This window comes from Onychostoma macrolepis, chromosome 14 (genome assembly GCF_012432095.1).
Source record: "Onychostoma macrolepis isolate SWU-2019 chromosome 14, ASM1243209v1, whole genome shotgun sequence".
NCBI lineage: Eukaryota > Metazoa > Chordata > Actinopteri > Cypriniformes > Cyprinidae > Onychostoma > Onychostoma macrolepis.
In genome coordinates, this window is record NC_081168.1 from 11,472,108 (window position 1) to 11,491,442 (window position 19,335).

Below are 19,335 nucleotides of genomic sequence, written 5' to 3' on the forward strand. Positions count from 1 at the left end.
ATTTTCATGTTCAGGAATTTATTTTCCCAAAATGCTGTAAAAAAAAAATTCCGTAAAAAAACGGATAATGTACTGGCAGAAAATTACCAGGACATTTTCTGTTAAATTTACGGACATTTTCCTTCAACATTAAAACGGAAAATTCTGTAGATTTACATTTTCTTCTGTACCATAAACGGACAACCCTTAATGCAGAAATGTCTAAAATATTATAGCATAGGCCTATCTTTAGTAGCAAATAAATCCAGCACAATATATACAAATTGAACATGGTTTATTTTTACCTCTTGTAAACATTCTTAAAAGTGTGTTCAGTAGCTTTTATTTGCCTTAAACAGGTAATTGTACCTGTTTAAGGCAAATATATTTAAATCAAAAATATCTTAATTTGTGTTGAAAAAATTAACAAAGGTCTTATGGGTTTGGAATGACATGAGGGTGAGTGATTAATGACAGAATTTTCATTTTTGCGTGAACTAACCCTTTGATTATTTTCAACTAAACAGCAACACAATAAAATGCTTTATACACAGTCTTATTACACAAATTCCTTACATTTGTATGGATTCCAGCGTAGGTGCCATCTCCTCTGGATTTTTTATGTTTAAAAGAGAATGTGTAGCTCAGCCACAATGGGAGGAAATTATAACTTCTTGAATGACAGCAATCTGGAATCACCAGTAACAAATAAAAAATTATAAAAAACACATGGTGAATTCAGAAAACCACTCCAAACATTGATTAAATCTTTCCTACACAAACAAAAGTCAACTGAATAAATGACAATTTTTTTGTCAGTATTGAACAGGCCTAATGGTAAATAAAATAAAAACAGTTAATAAATAAAACAGAATACAAACCCATGATAAGAATGCAGGGGGTGCTTGGGGTGTACAGTACAGCAGCAATTAGACCTGTCATTAGAAAAGAAAACAAAAGAAACACCATGAATCTCATGAACTGCTGTCCCTTTAAAACATGACTCACATCTGACACATCCCAACTCTTTACATCAGTCAAGACATTAACTTATGCAAGACTGTCACTCGCCAAAAATGGTCATTTTTACATAATTTTGTGTGCTTTTGTCCCTGTAAGTGCGAGAGAGAACTCGGTGCGCTACTGATGCGCTGTCTGAAATAAAAATAATAATAATAATAAAGCGGCATTCTCTGCGCGTGCATGACATGCGTGTTGTGCCAGTAAAGTTACCGAATTAACTTCTCCTGTGTGTGTGTGTGTGTGTGTGTGTGTTTAACATAAACAAGACAATAAAAAGTATAAACCTACCTCGTTTGGCAGAAAAGGCGTGTTATCCTTGAAGAATTCTGCGATGTCAGATCTTCACCTAGTCTTATCTTAATCTCTTTAAAAAAATTTTTTTAAAAGTCGTAAATGGTGTGTTTTCTTGACAATTCCTCTGCCAGCTCCTGTTGAAGGCATAAAGCGCTCTAAACACAGTTGTACCTCAGATTTAACGTTCTTACAGCTGCTAACTTCACCTCAGTAAAGTTAATATGCCGATGCTTTACGACACGCTCAGTAACAAATACACCGCAACAACAATTAAAAAGTTAATTAACTTTTAATTATAAAACTAAAAGTGAGAACACTGTAACAAGTAACTTACCTCCACATCCTCGAGTAAGATGTGACGGTGTGCTGAAAATGTTGAATATGACGGCTCCGACATTCATTTGCCAAACAAGCTAGACAGCAACTAAGTTAAAGTTACAGTTTATGTTACATTTAACAAAAACTAATTTACCACGCAAGTGTAAGAACAGTTCCCCAAACCCGAAATCTGACTTTAAAATGAAATTTTGACGATACTATCTCCGTGAATAATGGCGCCTGCTCTAGCACTGTTTTCGCGCCGATAATCGACTGAGCTTCTTGTTCCCACAATGCAAAGCGTAATTTAAAAAATACGGAAAAACACCTGTAAAAACCAAATACGGAAAATTCCTTCAAATTATTACGGTATATTGTACTGTATTTTTACGGACTTTTTTTACAGTGTGAGCATTAGGGGTCAAACCTTTTGTATATATAAAAAAAAAAAAAAGAAACCTGTTTCAACTGTTTTTAAACGGTTTTGTTACTTTCTCATATATTTAAAGTAGCCTAAGTATTATTCAAATTACTACAGAATTTATTACAGAATTTAAAGGGTAAGATAGTATACATTTCTGTTGAAATCTATTATTTTCAAAATACATTTGTGGGCTGAATTGTTTTGAATTCAGTACATTCACTTATTGTATCAAAGAATGTCGGTGAAAGTTTGCAACATTTTCAAAATTAAAATGGCAAACTAATGGCTTCCTTGAGACATGTCATGTATGATCAAAAAATCATGAATATCAATACTTGCAGGGACATTTTAAAGGGGTCCTATTATGCTCTTTTACAAAGTCTTGATTTTGTTTTGGGGGTGTAATCGTATAATTTTTTCATATAATTTACATTATTACAATACCTTTCTCCCTAGCCTGGCACAAACGGCTCCATTAGATGGGTTTGATGAAGGCCTGCCTTCCGAAATACGAAATGTGTTGTGATTGGTTAGCTGTCCCAGTGCGTTGTGATTGGCGAACATCTTAGACAGTGTTTCAGTACTGCCCCGCCCCTTGCCAAAGCAGCATGTTGGTCAATATTGCCATATCAATTCAGAATATTGAACAAGAGGATCGCGCAGAACCTTTGCACACACTGATATCGCAAGACATATTAAAGTGGTAACATTATTTTTTTATTTTATTTATTTATTTTTTATTTTTTTGGCTAAATCGCATTTTAGATAGGATGTCAACAACAGCTTAAAATTAACTGCATTTACTATGTACAGATAAGTGTATAATATAATATTTAGTTTTACTTTGCATGATTATGAGAACACTGTTGAACACTGAATTTTGTAAACTTGAATTAAATGTGTTTATTTTGATATTTGCTTGATATTGAGCATGCAGTATAGCTTAAGTGTTAGAGTGATGTATTACAAATATATCTTTATGGTAATATTCAGCCTGATGTTTATTTAATTCAGTGCAGATATTTGAGTGACTCAGTAATTGTTACGTTTTCACAAATGAAACCTGTTAAATTGCAATATTAAGTTTTTCTGGCAGTAGTCCTTTTGCTATTCACAAATGCATGCATCTTTAGATGTTCCATTAAAATGTCTACTAGTTTCGTGAGCTGGAGAGAAGCCCTTTCATTTTAGCATCTCATTGTTTTAGTATTGGGGGAGATACGTTAGCCCCTTTCCAAACAAATTTACGGCAACTTGTCTGAGATCCAATTTAATAGCCCGTTTGTTAATTTATCATTATTATGTTTAGAGCAATCTAATAGGCCAAACCAGATTTTGGCCTATTAGTGTTTCAAATCAGCGTGTATTTTTGAAAAGCTTGACAGCCTCCAATTAAAGGCCTTATTGTCAACAGGGACATCTCTATCTACTGAAACTCTCTCCAGGTTTTAATAACACAATCTGGTCTGTGAGTCCTCTGTTCCGTCATATTAATGTGTGTCATTTGTCACTATGGCATGAGCAGACGGCAGTTTGTCTGTTGAACACATGCGAGTATTATAAAAGGGCACTACACAACTGTTATTAGGATATGAGAGAGATGAAATGTGCCATATATACTGTTGGACAACGGACAGATATTTCTCTGAAGCGAGTCACTTATGAACCATTTCCACTCACTGAATGTAAAATGCATGTAGCAAGAAATGTTCTGTCTTTATAGTCATGATTTGATTTTTAGCACAAGTAACTACAAACCTTTAGTTTCATTCAGGTAATTTTCTCTCAGGACAAAATGGCCATTGATAAACCAATGCAGTTTTAGGATTTCTTCTGTGACTTTTTTTTAATATGTTATATTTAAAAGTAAAAAAAAAATTAAAAAAAATACAGTTTGCAGAATATATATACCATATTTTAGGCATTATATAAGAACATTTTGATTTCTACCATTCTGTTGTATATTCCCATCATACAACACATGCCCTACTCGTTATTAAAGTTGCAACGCAATATAAGTAGATGCACATTATGCAGTGTTTTAGATAAGACAACCATTATCACAGTTGTTAGTATTCTGTTTGTTAGAATGTTGTCATTGTGTGATCAAAGTGGGAAGGAATTGAGCACATCTTTAGCCAGCTCTCAGGATCCTGCTAAGAAGTAAAGAAGCAAAAACAGAGTTGAGTGAGGCAGAGAACTAGACAGCGGGTAAAGCAAGTACAGGTGAGAAGCTGTGTGATTTAAAGTCTGTTAAAGGCACTGATGAGGCTAATGCCATTGTTTGCCCTTTTTGTACAAAAGCGATGCTAGGTGTTAAAACAATGTTTTTGGATGCTAAACAAAATAGAAACACTATCTCACCAAAATGATGGAAGAGAGGAGTGCTAGTGCAAACATGCACACACACAAAAACTGCAAGCCGACTTTAGAAAAAGTAGCAGAAGAAAGCATCTTGAGCAGAAGTACGGTGAGAAGCGCAGATGCACGTTCTCTGACTGCAGCATAATGAGGTACTGCGGGGCGTCGATTTCACTTACAGCACTCAAGATGTCAGGAATTAAAAATGCATGTCCTCTTAACGAGGAAACAGTTCTAATTAAGTGAGAGTAATTCTGCGTTATTTCTCTGAAATAGAGACATGAATACTTAATGATTGGCGTAGTAGTGTGTAATACCTCATGTTAGCTGCCATATGTCTTACAGGTGCTTTGTAATGTTTTTCTTCTTGTGTGCTAAAAAAAAAAAAAAAAAAAAAAATTATAAAAAAGATTCAGAAATAATATAACATGAAGTGTGGGAAAATTGCAAGTGTTTGAAAAAAACAAAAACATCTTATTACTGGCAGACATGTAAACATAGTCTCTAACAATCTTCAGTGTAAACATGCCTGTTTTCCATTTAAATTAGGCTCATTATGGAATGCACCAGATTTACAATAAATGTGGTGGTATTACTGAGCTCAGAAGGCAGGAGGTAAATGAAAGTTTATTTAAAGGAGGCATGCGTGATCATTAAAGCAGAATTTGTAGCCCGATTTTGTGTGTGTGTGTGTGTGTGTGTGTGGTGTGGGCCACATGCAAATTTGTTAGATGCTTGACAGATATTCATGTACTATAATTAACCATAAGATACCATTTATTTAGAGTATTAATTTTTTTCTTTACTATATATATATATATATATATGCCTGATGTGTGAACCAACATCTTGCTCATTGGGGATTGCATGAAACAATACCCCTTTGAACCTGATGGATTTTATTTATTAATTTTTTTTCTCATTTCATTTAACCCTTTCTTTCTTTCTTTCTTTCTTTCTTTCTTTGCATCCATTTATAGCCTTGCACATGCAAAATGCATTCAGATTGAGATGGCAACAGCCCCAATTTTGCCAGCGTGTTGCACCATTACCACATTTGCATAATTCCTTTGCTAAATTATTGTTTGCTAAACCAATACAGACATCTGGAAAAATCTCCTGCTACCTTCAGTGCTGTCATCATGACATCTGAACGCTGTCAGGTTTGTGACTCCCATAGCACTCACACCATGTATGAACAGGTTTAAATGTCAGAGACTTCTCTCTGTCAGATAACTATGAATCTGAGATAAATGGAGAATTGTCGTCAGAAATAAATCCAAGGCAGATATTAATGAGATCTTTAGATAGACTTGTCTAGACAACTATATCCCAAAGGAGTTTTACTTGCAAGCACAGGAGGGTGTTCATTTAATTGCATCAGTCTCACAAGCTAATACTTGATTCTTAACTCCACCCACTGTTTATATATTTGTTTAATTATTTATTTTGATTATGAATGTATTATTATTATTATTTTTATTTATTTATTTTATTAGGGTAAGGACACTTAGGTGCTTTTTATACTTTGTCCAAACTGGAATTCTATTCCTCTTTAACTATAGCTCAAGAAGAGATGGCAGAGTTTCAGTTATGTTTTTGTCATGTTGGATTAATTATCAAAATATTTACACCAATCAAACAAACCCACAACGATTACATGTGAACTTATACATGATGTTAAATGAAGAAAAGGCTTTATCTTAAGCTTAGAGTTTGTTGTGGGAGTTAATGTACATACAGTTAACATAGTGCAAACTCTGACGGAATGTTATAAAAATAGACTAATTTAAACTGCCAGCATTCAGTTCTTCAAAAACAAACTGACAAATTGAAGATTAGATTAGAAGCACTCATCTAGTGAATATCATTAGCATTAACTGCCAATTAGTGTTAGCAGCAAAAGGGTGGAAAGCTTTACTCTTTGACATCTTTTTCACTTATTCTATTTCACATATTATTATTTTTTTTTTGTTTTGTTTTTTTTCCCTGTGCCATATTAATCTTTTGTTTATTAATTTTGGGAAACCAATCACCATGGAAGAGAACAACCTTTTCAACCAAGTTTCCTTTTTCTTTTTTTCAGTCGACTGTTTTTGAGTAAAAGATCATGAATTTTAATGGTGTCATTTTTTAATTCTGTGACTTGAGGCAGTTTAATGTACTTTTAAGCTTGACTGAACATATGATTTTAAAGTTAAATCATTAACTGCAATTATTAAAGTAAATATGTGTATGGATTTTGATAATTTATTTGAAATTACTTACATCTTTCATTCTGTGCTAACAGTGGTGAACTTGATACAGTGATGGTTGCTTTAGCTATAGATCGCAGCAATGTGGAAATGATTGCAAAACCTCTGTGATAAGATGAAGAATGTAACTGGTTGGGGATCACAAGCAAAACACAAGAGACAAATTTTGGACCAGGATCCCTCAACTCAGTTATTTTTCCAAAAGATGTTCTGATGGATTCCACATCTATGGAAGTGAGATATTTTTAAGTGATATTTTATATCTATATTTACTCTAAAAAAAAAAAAAAAACATAAAGACCCTTTTATGAAATTGAATGCTTCCATGTATTTTAAAGGTTCTTCATGGAACCATTTATCTCAATAAAGAATCTTCATTTTTAAGAGTGTACAACAACAATACTTGAAATATCAATATGATCTATATGGGCCTAATGAATTTAATAGCTAAAATTTTACTTGTACGTATTGCTTGATAGGTTTGTTCTGAAAACATTTCCATTAAAAATATATATCTAAATAAGTCAAAAATCTGCTCTCAAAGCATACGGTTCAAAACAAGCTGAGAGAGGGGTTTGTGTAGGCCTGGCAGCAGAAGCAGGGTTCTGAAAACATCTGTTTAGTCTCTCTGGCTGTGAAAGTCTGGCACTAACCCATCTCAGTGTGATTCATTTAAATGTAGCAGAGAGCTTCAGAATGGGTCATCTCTGTACTCACTCAGTGTGTGTGTGTGTGTGTGTGTGTGTGTGTGGGATGCCTTACATTCCCCATCATAATGTGGCATTCACATGGGCATACTGCACAGAGAGGGTGAAAGAGCAGGGATATCGATATATATTACAACACACGGTGTGAGGTGTGATGTTTTTCATAGATATGGTATTCAATCTTAAATATTATATTCCATTCCATACGTAGTTTCCAGATGCACTCAGGAGCTTGAGTTGAGCTATTGACACTTTTAAATAAGCTAATGGCTTCTCTTTAAACTCACACCATGATCTTAGGACTTGTGAGAGCTCATAAATTGATTTGGTGTGCTTCACTAAATCTATCCATCTATGTATCAATCCATCTATCGTTCTGTCTGTTTGTATCTATCTGCCTGTCGTTTTATCTTTTCGTCTTTCTGTCTGTTGATTATCTAATCACGTTCTGTATAGGAAAAGGGTCTGCTGGGTTTATAACACAGAACAAGGGCATTATTGTGAATTGTATTTATTTTATCCAGATTATTTGGATTCCATAATTGTTGAAAGCCAAAATTGAACACGGAATATGATTAACTGCCCACTATCTGTCTGCCTGCCTGTTTGGAATAATTAAGACTTTTTAATGTTGTTGAAATTATTAAAATGTAGAAGAACTGTTTTCTTTTTCAATAAGTATTAAGTTATTATGTAATTTAGGTCTATTCCTGTGATGGCAAAGATGAATTTGCAGCAGTCATTACTCCAGTCTTGTCACAAAAAGGTTGCAAATAAATGGATCTAGGTACAGCAATATAGTTTTATTTACACAAATGTTAAACTGGAAACAGGAACAGAATACATAATTAGAACTGACAATGAACAGAACAAAACAGAGCTTAAATATACTGACACAAACCATGAACTAAATGAACATCAGGTGCAAATACTAATCAAATCAATGAGTAACAAGGGAACAAACTAAAAACTAGGTCACAGAACAAAACATTTGCCAACCACCCAAAACCAAAACACAGATGAACCAACCCAATTTCACAACAATTCATACATATTTTACGAGGTCGCTAATTCGTACAACTTTGACTGACTTTATATTTAATGTGAATTTAACATTGTAAAACATTGTAAGCTAGGCTACTACCGGTAATCATAACACTTTCAATGTACAGAAAGAGAGCAAAGAACATTTTCACTGACAGTCTAGAGTTCAAGCACTCTCAAAAACTCCCATTAAAATCACTGAAGCTGTTTACATTGTGAAATGAATATCTTATTTACTGCTGACATAAAGATATCAAATAATGGAATAGATTTGTAAATACAATGTCTAAAATAATCTTAATAGTGATGTTGGAAGAACTCATTCAAAAGTATGACCACGTGCCATTTTGGAAATCACAGTTCTACAATATTTATGAGTTCTTCTAAATGTCAGTATTTTGCTACTATGTATTCAGCACATTTAGTAAAACAGATGGAAATGATGTGAGAAAACTGCAGTTTGGATAAAATGATGAGAGTGCATTGGCCTGCCCTCTCTCAGATGAGCATGCTGGGCTTGTTGCTCCTCTCTGAAGGTCAGAAGTCAATTGCAGTTATGTGCTAGCAGCAGCCCACAAGCCTCCATTATCAGGACTAATGTGTGGCTGCATTATTCGCCCACACCCTGTGTGGCTTGGGCAGTGCTCCCTTCCCATCAACCTCAGTGCACAGGACCCTACAGTCTCATTAGAGACAGCTACAGCCGTCAACAAAAGTGCCCATCTAAAAATACATAATAGCATTTATGTTCTGTATTTCTCAACAGCTTCTATACAAACAGTACATGCATTATGGATTTTGAGTGTTGTATGTCAGATTTGTCCACTGTGGCATGTGTTCACTGCTGTAAAGGCTAGAGACCATATGCTGTGTGTTCAGAACAATTTCACATCATTTGCTACAACAAAGTGTTGCTTCATTCATTCACTAATGAAGCTAGCAGTGCTTGTCCAAATCAATTTCCCATTCTGATTCCCATCCCATATAGTCAACATGGAATCAAAAAGCACCCTGCTTACTTAGAGTAAATGCCTCAGTGTTATTATCATTATTATCAGGTTACGTATATCTGACTTGCATTGGAATGTGTCTCATGTGCGCCAAGACTGCATTTATTTGATCAAAAATATAGTACTATTGTGAAATATTATTACAATTTAAGGGGGTCATATGATGCGATTTCAAGTTTTCATTTCTCTTTTTGAGTGTTACAAGCTGTTCGTGCATAGGTAAGATCGCTAAAGTTACAAAGACTAAAGTCTCAAACCCAAATAGATATTCTGTATAAAAGTTAAGACTCGTCCATGCCTCATTTAAACACGCCCCCACATGTATACGTCACTGTGTGAGAAGATTTGCATAACACCGCCCAAATGTATATGCAATGAAAGAGGGCGTAATTTTTATTCTCGCTGTCGCCGGCGTCATGTCCTGGATAGGGGTGTAAGAAAATATCGATACACGTGAGTATCGCGATATTTTGTTTGGGGATACTGTATAGATTCTCAAAAACGGAATATTGATATAAAAAATATATATAAAAAAAAAAAATCATACAATATTCATAGCAGTTGTTTCGTTTTGAGTTCATATCCTGACCGCTAGATAGCAGTCTTCATCTCGGAACTTAATCGGTGACAGGAAATACTAGCATTAGGGCACGCAATGTTAGCATTAGTTCGCTGTCAGTAATGGAGGATGAAAGAATTGTTTCAGTTCCTGTTTCAGTGTACAAAGCTGAAGTGTGGGGTCATTTGGGCTTTTGTGGTAATGTCTGCCCCGCCACTTGCTGCGTCCCGTGTGAAGAGCCTTTGTGTGGGGCGGGTGGTAGGGTAATCGTTCTCTCGTAATCAGGGGCATTTTGTGCAGTTGGGGCCGTGCTCGTGTCGCGGTCTCTGCGATTCCACGCGGAACATAAATACAAACTGAAAAATCTGTGAAATCCAAGTTGAAAGGTTATGAGAATGTTCAACATCTGTAGTTATTTTATTGTTTTACAATTGCTTTGTTTTCTTTAAGAATCCTGCAAGCACTTTATCATTGATATTAAGATGTCATTTTTTGTTTGGATCAAAATGTTGACATTGTATGTTGCAATTGTAAACTTAAACTGTGAACCTTTAAAGCTGTCACGGTGCACACAGCAGGGAGGAACAAGGAGACGAGGATAACTCAAAAACAGTCTTTAATGAATCCAAACAAGGCAGGGCAAGACAAGGTTGACACAGACAGGAACACTGGGGAATAACGAGTAGACCAGACGAAATCTAACTAAACAGGCATGAACTAAATACACAGGTTAATTACTGATTACCCACGGGAACATGCATCAAAGGGGGAGAGGCAATGTTGCGCTGCTTTAGAGAAGAGGAAGAGTTGTTGCCATGCCGTCTAGGGGTGCACAAAAAAATCTATACATATATGAATCACAATTCTGTCTTCTAACGATTCTAATGGATTCACACGTTTCAAAATCAATGTTCTAAAACAGTGGTTCTTAATCCTGTTCCTCATGTCCCCCTGCTCTGCACACACTCTTCTCTGCATCTCTCTTTCTCTCACCCGATTCAGATCATCAGCTCATCAGCTCCATCAGTGAACTGTGTTCCAGTTATACACTTTATGTATATAGACAGACAGATATTTTTCACATAGCTACAAAAAGCGTTAAACGTGGATGTGCACGTGGTTGCCGTGGTAGCAAGCAATGGCAAACACTTCTTACTGTTACAAAGTAAACATCTACTTTACAAAAATGCTACAATGCAATCATGTATTCTGCTGTATTAAAACTTTAATCAGGATAAAACCGTATATTATAAGCTAACATTAGCAGTAGTACTTACAAATAACAGTATCTAAAAGTATGAGACAACAACAACAACAAAAAAAAAACATACCATTCTGAAATGTCCTATAGCACCTGGAGCACATACCACTGAGGTGAGGGGCGTGACGTTTCTGGACTGCACTAGGCAGTTTAGCGAATCACAACACACTGGGCCAGCTAACCAATTTGAGCCCATTGCGTATTTCTGAGGGAGGGGCTTCATAAAACCAGGAAGTCCTCAGAGCGTTCATAGGAGAAGGGACAGAGCGGGGCAGAATAAAGGCAAATTATGTTTAAAAAATAATGTTTTTTTTTTTTTTTTTTAAACGAAGCATTTACACATGTTAGACTGCACCCCATAAACACAATTAAGCCTAGAAAAAAAGCAGTCAACCACCCGTTTAAGCTTGTTAGCCCCCTGTGTTGTCTGTTTGCCCATCATTCTGTTCTTTGTTCCCTTTGGTTTTTAGCTTATTGTTTGTTCTAGTTTTTCCATTAAATACTTTCATGTAGATCCTTGTCTCTGCCTGGTTTCCCCAGCTTCTCCACAACGTTGCAGTTTTTCACTGCCATGTCAATTTGACTAGTCACTATAGTGCATCTTTGAGCCTATATTTAGTATAAGTAAAATACTTAAGTACTGTTAAAATCAGATACTCTAAGACTTTTACTCAAGTTGCTTTGGAATTGGTGACTTGTAACGTGTAGTGGAGTGATTTTCACTGTAAGGTATTTTACTCAAGCATGGTTTTCAGATATTCTTTACAACTCTGATAATATGTCTCTTGTTCGCTGAGAAAAAAAGATGGATTATGATTTAATTTCAAATTGACTATGACCTCATGTAGGCTTTTGTGGAAGGTTTTCAGCTCTAATCATGCCAGTTTAGCAGATATATTTACACTTATAACATAAGACACAATATCATGCATATTTGCAGCTGTTTGTTTGCTTGACTACATTTACTGTATTTCAAAAGAGAATATGGTGTGTTTTCAGTAAATCATTTGTTGCCTAACCATTCCAAAGCATGTTAAATTGAGGACATTTATATAAAACTTTGCTTTTATTGTAATGCTTCCAAGACTGGCAGAGATTAGAGGTAGAGGTAAAAAAAAAAAAAAAAAAACAGGAAGAGTCATGCGTTCAGTGGAATGGCCTACTGTTCAAGCATCACTAGACAAGCGTCTATATGATTGATTTTAACAAGGCCTTGTGTTTCCAGTGGGTGCTTTAGACTGTTAAGCTATGATTGTTGTTTAAAATCAACTGTCTTTACCCGCAACAACAAATCAATTTTTTGTGTTCAGATAAGAAAATTACTTAGGCAGGTAATTCATTCATTTCTGGTAGGAGGTCAGCATGAGTTTTCCCCTCCCATTGTTTCAATTCACAGCATCATTAGTCACACTGTTATGATTGGCACTTCTGAGCAGTAAGGAGAGTCTTGTGGTTCCTCTGAAACTGTTTATCAACACCTATAGTTTTCAATTATGCTAAAGAGATCCCCACTTTCCTGAGCTGTAATTGAAACACATTTGGGATTGCTTGTTGGAACATAGCATCGCCACCAGCAGAGTTCACAATTGAAGCCAAGAGAGGAGTTAACAAGCAATCTGGACTGTTTTTTCCCCCGGTATTATCAAGCTTTTTGGACAAAAAGAAAAGGTTCTTCCTGTGAGAGGATGTGTTATGAATTTAGAACAATTAAAATAAATGACTAAAATGTGCTTACTGAAGATTTGAAAAGTGTTCTATAGTATATAGAGCATTTATGAAAAAAGAATAAGAACATACAGACAGTGATAATGAATACCTATAGTTTTCACACTCTCATTACTCCAGTGATTATTTGTCAAAGTAAATTTGTAAATGAAAATATATTTCTGTATAGGTGCATACTGTACCTTAAAGTCTTGGCCTCTAAAAAGATATTCCACATTTCCACTGGTTTTCCTCAGGGAAAATATAGAGTTTGTGGGATAGGTTGCCACATTAAACTGTTTAAAGGTTTTTAAAGAAACATGTAGAAATGATCTTCATTATAGAGTTGACCCTTGTCTGAATGTATAGAAGTGTGATTGTAGGGGTGTGTGGGACACAAACTAAGGTGGGTTAGTTGTATCACACATGCTTTAAATATTTCAAAACATGCTAGCATAACAAAATTTACGGTAGGCTATTTACTAGTTGCCATATCAACACAATATAGAGAAAAACTGTGCCAAAATTCAAAAATATTTTGAAGATATCGCTGAACATTTACTTTACCATAGCGAAAGTAAATTTCTGGCTGAAGTAAATTTTTCATCTCAGTTTTTAGTGTTTAATGCAAATTAGACAAATCTGCTATTATTTAAATTTCCAATCGACTTGCAGAAAAAAACACTAACCAGTTTTAATTCCAGTTGCGCAGATGGGAACATTGTAACAATGCGTTACAATCCACCCCGCTATTATTAAACTATGCTATTATTAAACTATGCTAAAGTATGCATGAGGCCCTGGTTACAATGTTAATTGTCAAACTCCAAAATTAGATTATTTGTAATTCTTAAAAAAAAAACACCATTATTTTATTTTAAAAAGTTTGGTCATTTTATTTTATTGACAAAATATTTTAGTTTGTCTTGTGTGTATATTAATGACATCAGATAACATTTTAAGCTGATCATGTTACAACATGCCCCTCAGATGTTACAATCTACCCCACCTATGGGGCATGTTGTCATATTTCACTTCCATTCTTTTGGAGTAAATAAAGTAAAAAGCCATACACAGTAATTACGAAACAAAACCACATATTTTGTACCAGACAAGAGTGAAATTAACATGGAACAAAAATATACTCTGAAACCCATGTGGATTTACACAAACTGAGAGTGTTAGGTTGTGCACTGCTCTCCCCTACTGTATTAACTCGTATTGTTTTCACCCAATAGCTGCAACAAAAAAAACAAAAAACTGATTTTTGAAGATTAGAAATTAGATTAGAACAAATCCGCTTATTTAGCAAAAACAATTAAAACCGCTTGAACTAGGTCTTTGAAACCAACATACAAAACCACTGCTATATAGAAAATACTCATTTGTGTAATTTGACTTTTGATTCAAAACCTTATGGTTACTGAGATGGTAACAACTAGCCAGGTTTGCCCTTCCACTTAATAGTCAGAGAATGCACATTATCTGCTTTAGGTCCTCTGATGGTCTGCTTTGACAGTGACAAAGCTGACTTTTACCCTCAATGTCAAAATACTGACATGATTCAGTACTTGCGGTTTTTCTAAAAGGCAGCAGAAAGAAGTCGGTTTTAAAGGTCAGTTAATGAGCTTTTTCAGTTAGGTGCTCTGCACTCATTTCACAAAGCAGATTTCAATGAGATGGGAAGCTCCCTTGAGAATGATGATAAGAGTGACTTGAAATAGGCAGCACCGTGATTTCATCTAGGTCCACATAAAGTTAGTGAAGCATGAGCCCATTCACAGTAAAACTTGGTCGGTCTATATTTCATGCTGCCTCATGCTGTTACAGACAGGTCTGACCACTCCTAAGCGGTCATTTGAAAAATGTCAGCCTTTCGATGAACATTACACTAAATATCCTCTCGTATGAATGACTCTTAAAAATGAATTCTATAAGTGGAGCTTAATGAAGAGTTATTGATTCCCCCGTATGTGAGGTTCAATACTTTGTTGTGACTTGAAAAGGTCTAACTTTCTCTTAGACCGTTTTATTCCCCGCGAGGAGCACATGAGGGTTCACCTTTCAGCACAGCCATTTAAAGAGGAAATTGGGTGTTGTAGTTTAAAGCAGAAAAAAATATCTTCTGCTATCTGTAGACATAGACAATCCTGATGATATATTACCTCTAGTACAGCAGAGGACAAGTCACATTAAGAAGTGTCAGTGATGAGATCCAGTATCACAGCTGGCTCTGAAATTTGGTTAGGTTGCTGTAAACCAAAGCCTGAAGCACTCTACAGTTACAGTGATCTTGGGGATTGTATTTCTTTTGTTCTGGTACTTTGCTGCAATGGGCAGTTTTCTGAGTTGGTCTGTACCTTTACGTCCACTGCTGAGGGTTGCTCGGTCTTTCACTCTCCTGCACTTTTAGGGATGCACGGATTCGTACGGATACCAACAAGACCATAATTATTTTCATGATGTTATTGGCAACAAGTAAATACATTGAAAACGAAGCACTAAACCTAAAGTTTAAAACTTGAAGTAAACTGTGTATGATATATCTAACCATATATGCACTAAACTCTAAACTCTATTTATTTTCAGTTATTTATTTATGGATTTCAGTACGCAGACATCATGAGATTTGTCACTGTCCCTCAGTAATTAGCAGAAACTATCCCTGTTTCTTTTATTTATTTTGTTCCCCACTTATAGAACAGAAGCTCTTTTTCCTGTAAATGCATCAGGGTGAAAAAAATTACATCGTGAAGAAATCGCATACAACGCATTGAAAAGTAAGCGTTGCTCGAAGGTGGGTGGAATAATCATCGTTAATTAGTTTACTACACAAATCTTCTTTTCAGTCACTGTCCTGGCCTTGAGAAAAAGCACACACACCTGTTCCAGTTTGTTTTGTTTTTCCAAGCCAGTTTCAGTAATTGCCTCCCTGATTATTGCAATGCTTTGGCACAGGCTGAAGTTTCAAAACTTTGTTATTGTGCTTCATAGATCTCTTCATTATTACATTGTCTGGAATTTACAGCTACAGTCCCATAACCTGACTACAAGACACATCCTCTTGTTGAAAGGTGTTAGAGATTTTTTTCAATAGTTTCTAAGCACTTTGCTGTGGTTTTCAAGTGATTCTGTTTCATTGATCCTTCTGAAGTAACTGCACTTGTGGGGAGATCGCCCGCTGTTGGGTTCCTCTGGGCATTTGTTGAGTTTCTCAGGTTTGTTCTAACCATTTAAAACTGTCTTCTTTGACCAATAGTGGTCATTAATGTGTATCGACTCTGGTTTAAGAGCAAAATGTAGGTAAGAGACTGAATGGCATATGACTACACCAGCTACATCCTATTCTATTCAAAATGTTTATACTTTAAAAGCAGCATGCATTTATGTAACCTTTCGAAAGGCTAAGGATATAACTGGTAATATTTGACTTTAAGAGTTGGAGAAAAATTGCTGACCTTCAGAAAAGCCAGAATGGAGTCTAAGGTCACTGTAAAATGACGCTTTCATTTATAGACATTTCAGAGGGTAGAGGGGGTATGATTAAGCAGTTGAAGACAGATGGGATCTATCTTTTGCCAATAAAACCTTCATCTCTTATCAGATGGGGAGAGAGGCATGTTATAAAGAGCTTCTAAAATCAATCTATTTTTATAGTGACAGAGCGTCGTGAGAGAATGAGAGAGAAAAGCGGGCTGAAACTAAACAAAAAGCAGAAACAATGCTGATTGATAATATTAATTAAAATATGGTGATAGTCAAAGAAGTTTAAGCTACAGTCATATGTCAAATTGTGGTTTGTAAAACAGAAGCGGATCAAAAAACTTAGCGTTGAGGAATGCCTGTAACCATGGTGATAATGATAGTAAATATTAAGACATTTTTTTAAGGATTAATTTTTTTAATGTGAACTAATGAGGGTCACTCCTGCTGTTACATCCTCTCAGATATTTGGCCAAAATCTCTAGCTTGCTGCAGTTTTTTTTTTTTTTTTTTTCCTTCTCTGCCCAAACACTTTATCTCACTCTCCAACCGCTCTCGAATTCGCTACCATTTTTCATAAACTGAAATAAATTTAAACTCCTAATATTAGTGACTAATGCTGATTTACATTTATGCATTTGGCAGACACTTTTATCCAAAACAATATATTCATTTTTTTTTTTTGCTTTCAATATATTCATTTTACCAGTTCAGACATTCATATAACTTTGGGAATGTTACTAAAGTCATGCTCTACCATTCTGTTCATAATTTGCTATAGCAAATAGTTTTTTGAAGTTGTAAATAAAACACAAATTATTAAAGTATGTTTTACAAGAAAAGACTATTTCAATCTTTATACCTCATAATTTCACGTCTAATTCATTGTTAATACATTTTGTTACTCTCAAATTCAGTCTGGACTACTGTAAATTTAAGAGTCATTTTGGTTATAGATTCAATTGTCATTCTCTTCTAAAGCTGAACTGTGCACGAGATGTATTTAGCACACAAACAGGACTGAGAAGCCGTATTGTAATGCTGTGTGAACATGTACAGTACCAGCTTTGCCTCAGTAGTGATTCATATTCAACATTTGAAGACATATCATTTATAGATTGTTCCTCTGGCTCTTTTTTGTCCCCCACCTTTCTCCTTTCTGTGCTGTGTCATTAGCACCAGCTCTGGGGCGGCGAAGAGCACATTTATTTCTTCATATGGTGTAATGTGTCACCCCCTTTTCCCCCTCCTTTTTCAATTCACTGAAATTTAGATTTCCACATCAAGGGAGCTGTGGCAGTGATGGAATCAAAGGCTCGCCTGTGGCTTTGAACCCTCCTGATGAAGAGATGAAAAGGGCCAGGTTGCTGAAGCTCCTAGCGCTCACCACTCCAGTTCCTGTCTGGCCAGGTTTGCCTGGATGAAAGCCACCTCTCTCCCCATCACTTTCTCTATCTCCCTTTCTTTCTCTCTGTGTCTGTTTGTCGCTATCTTGGTGTCTTTCAAACCGAGTCTTACTCTCAATTGCTACATTTCATCTCTCTTGGCATCCCCTTTGTCCTCTTGGGCTCATGTCTTCTCTGTGTTTGTTTTTTGCTCAGTTTTTCCTAGATACATCACTCTGCTTTTCACCCACCTTCACCGGATACTTTATACTACACCCATTTTGAAGATGGATGAATGACTGGTAGACAGACAGATTGATAGATTCTAACAACATTTGAATTTTCACTTAAAATCTGTGTAAAATATTCCGGTATTGTTGTGCACATCATTTGATTTTGACATTAAAAAGCATTATATAAAACCATATTGGTTATCAGATTATATTACTTTGTTTAATACATATTTGAGTATATATAGAATATTTAACTATGCAGGCTCATGTTTCCAATGTTTTATATTTAGATGACCTTTTCCACCATTTAACGCTTATGTAGTTACTTTAAAAACAAACACCGTAATTGAATAACAATAAATCTCAACAAAATAAAGTTCATTTCTCATATTCTACATTATAGTGTTTTGAAATTGTGGCATTTTAAATGAGTCACTTTTTTTTATTATTATATTTTCTTTTTATATCAGTCATTAATTGGTTATTTGGTATAGTTGTTAATTGTAACACCGTTAAACACCTTAATTATTTGCAGCCCGGTTCTCTAGATACTGGCATTGGATTTAGTGGTTATTGAAAAATGCAGTTGGTTTCTATATTAGATATTACAAATTTAGAAATTGCAGCATGTTGTCTTGGATTTTATTAATTTTATTGTCAATCTCTACTGAAGAATCTAAGCACTAAAATGTTGATAACTGAACTTTACTTTATTTTTTTAATGTTTAATTACTTTTTAGTTACTCTAGACACATTTAAAATCATGTCATTTGAGAAATAACTAAAACCTGAAAGTGCACACTTTTGAAGGCAAGGTGAACCTGGATGGAGAAGAAGGTGCCCTTGACTGTCTATTTATATTTAAAGTTTCATAAAAAGTTTTGGCTGACTGGCAACTTTATTCATTTATTCAGAATTTTTATTTTTATTTTTTTTTATGTATTTATTTATTTTAGTCAGAGGAGCTCCTTTATTTAGGTAATGTATCCTTACAGATGGTCTGCCTCCTGTGTGCTCAAAGCATCTTTCAGATTTGAGATCAGATTACCTCCTGTTCCATATTAGCTTCAATGATAACAAAAAATGATCCTCAGTTAGTACTAAACTCAGGTTAGGCTAGTTCCAAATTTGCCCCTGGCCTCAATCAGTACCAAGTTAACTAGCACTTTTATCAGACTGAAAAGCAGCTTTTGGATCATATGCTTGAGTATTGATTTTCCCCACAAAGCTTTAATTTGCAATAGATTTCTGTAACACAATCGCAGGAAGAAGCTATTACAGTTATTGTGCATACA

At 35.2% G+C, this 19,335-nt stretch overlaps 1 long non-coding RNA gene across 2 annotated transcripts; it reads right to left on the bottom strand.

Moving 5' to 3' along the window:
• Positions 1–366: 366 nt before the first annotated feature.
• On the bottom strand, positions 367–2,182 carry LOC131553555 (uncharacterized). 2 transcript variants are annotated; one of them, XR_009274208.1, is made up of 4 exons: positions 1,631–2,182; positions 1,291–1,430; positions 861–914; positions 367–668 (listed from the first exon to the last, which is right to left on the bottom strand). It is a non-coding gene; the product is annotated as an uncharacterized LOC131553555 (long non-coding RNA). The 2 variants fall into 2 exon arrangements; XR_009274207.1 differs by having other exon boundaries at positions 1,291–2,182.
• Positions 2,183–19,335: the final 17,153 nt, after the last annotated feature.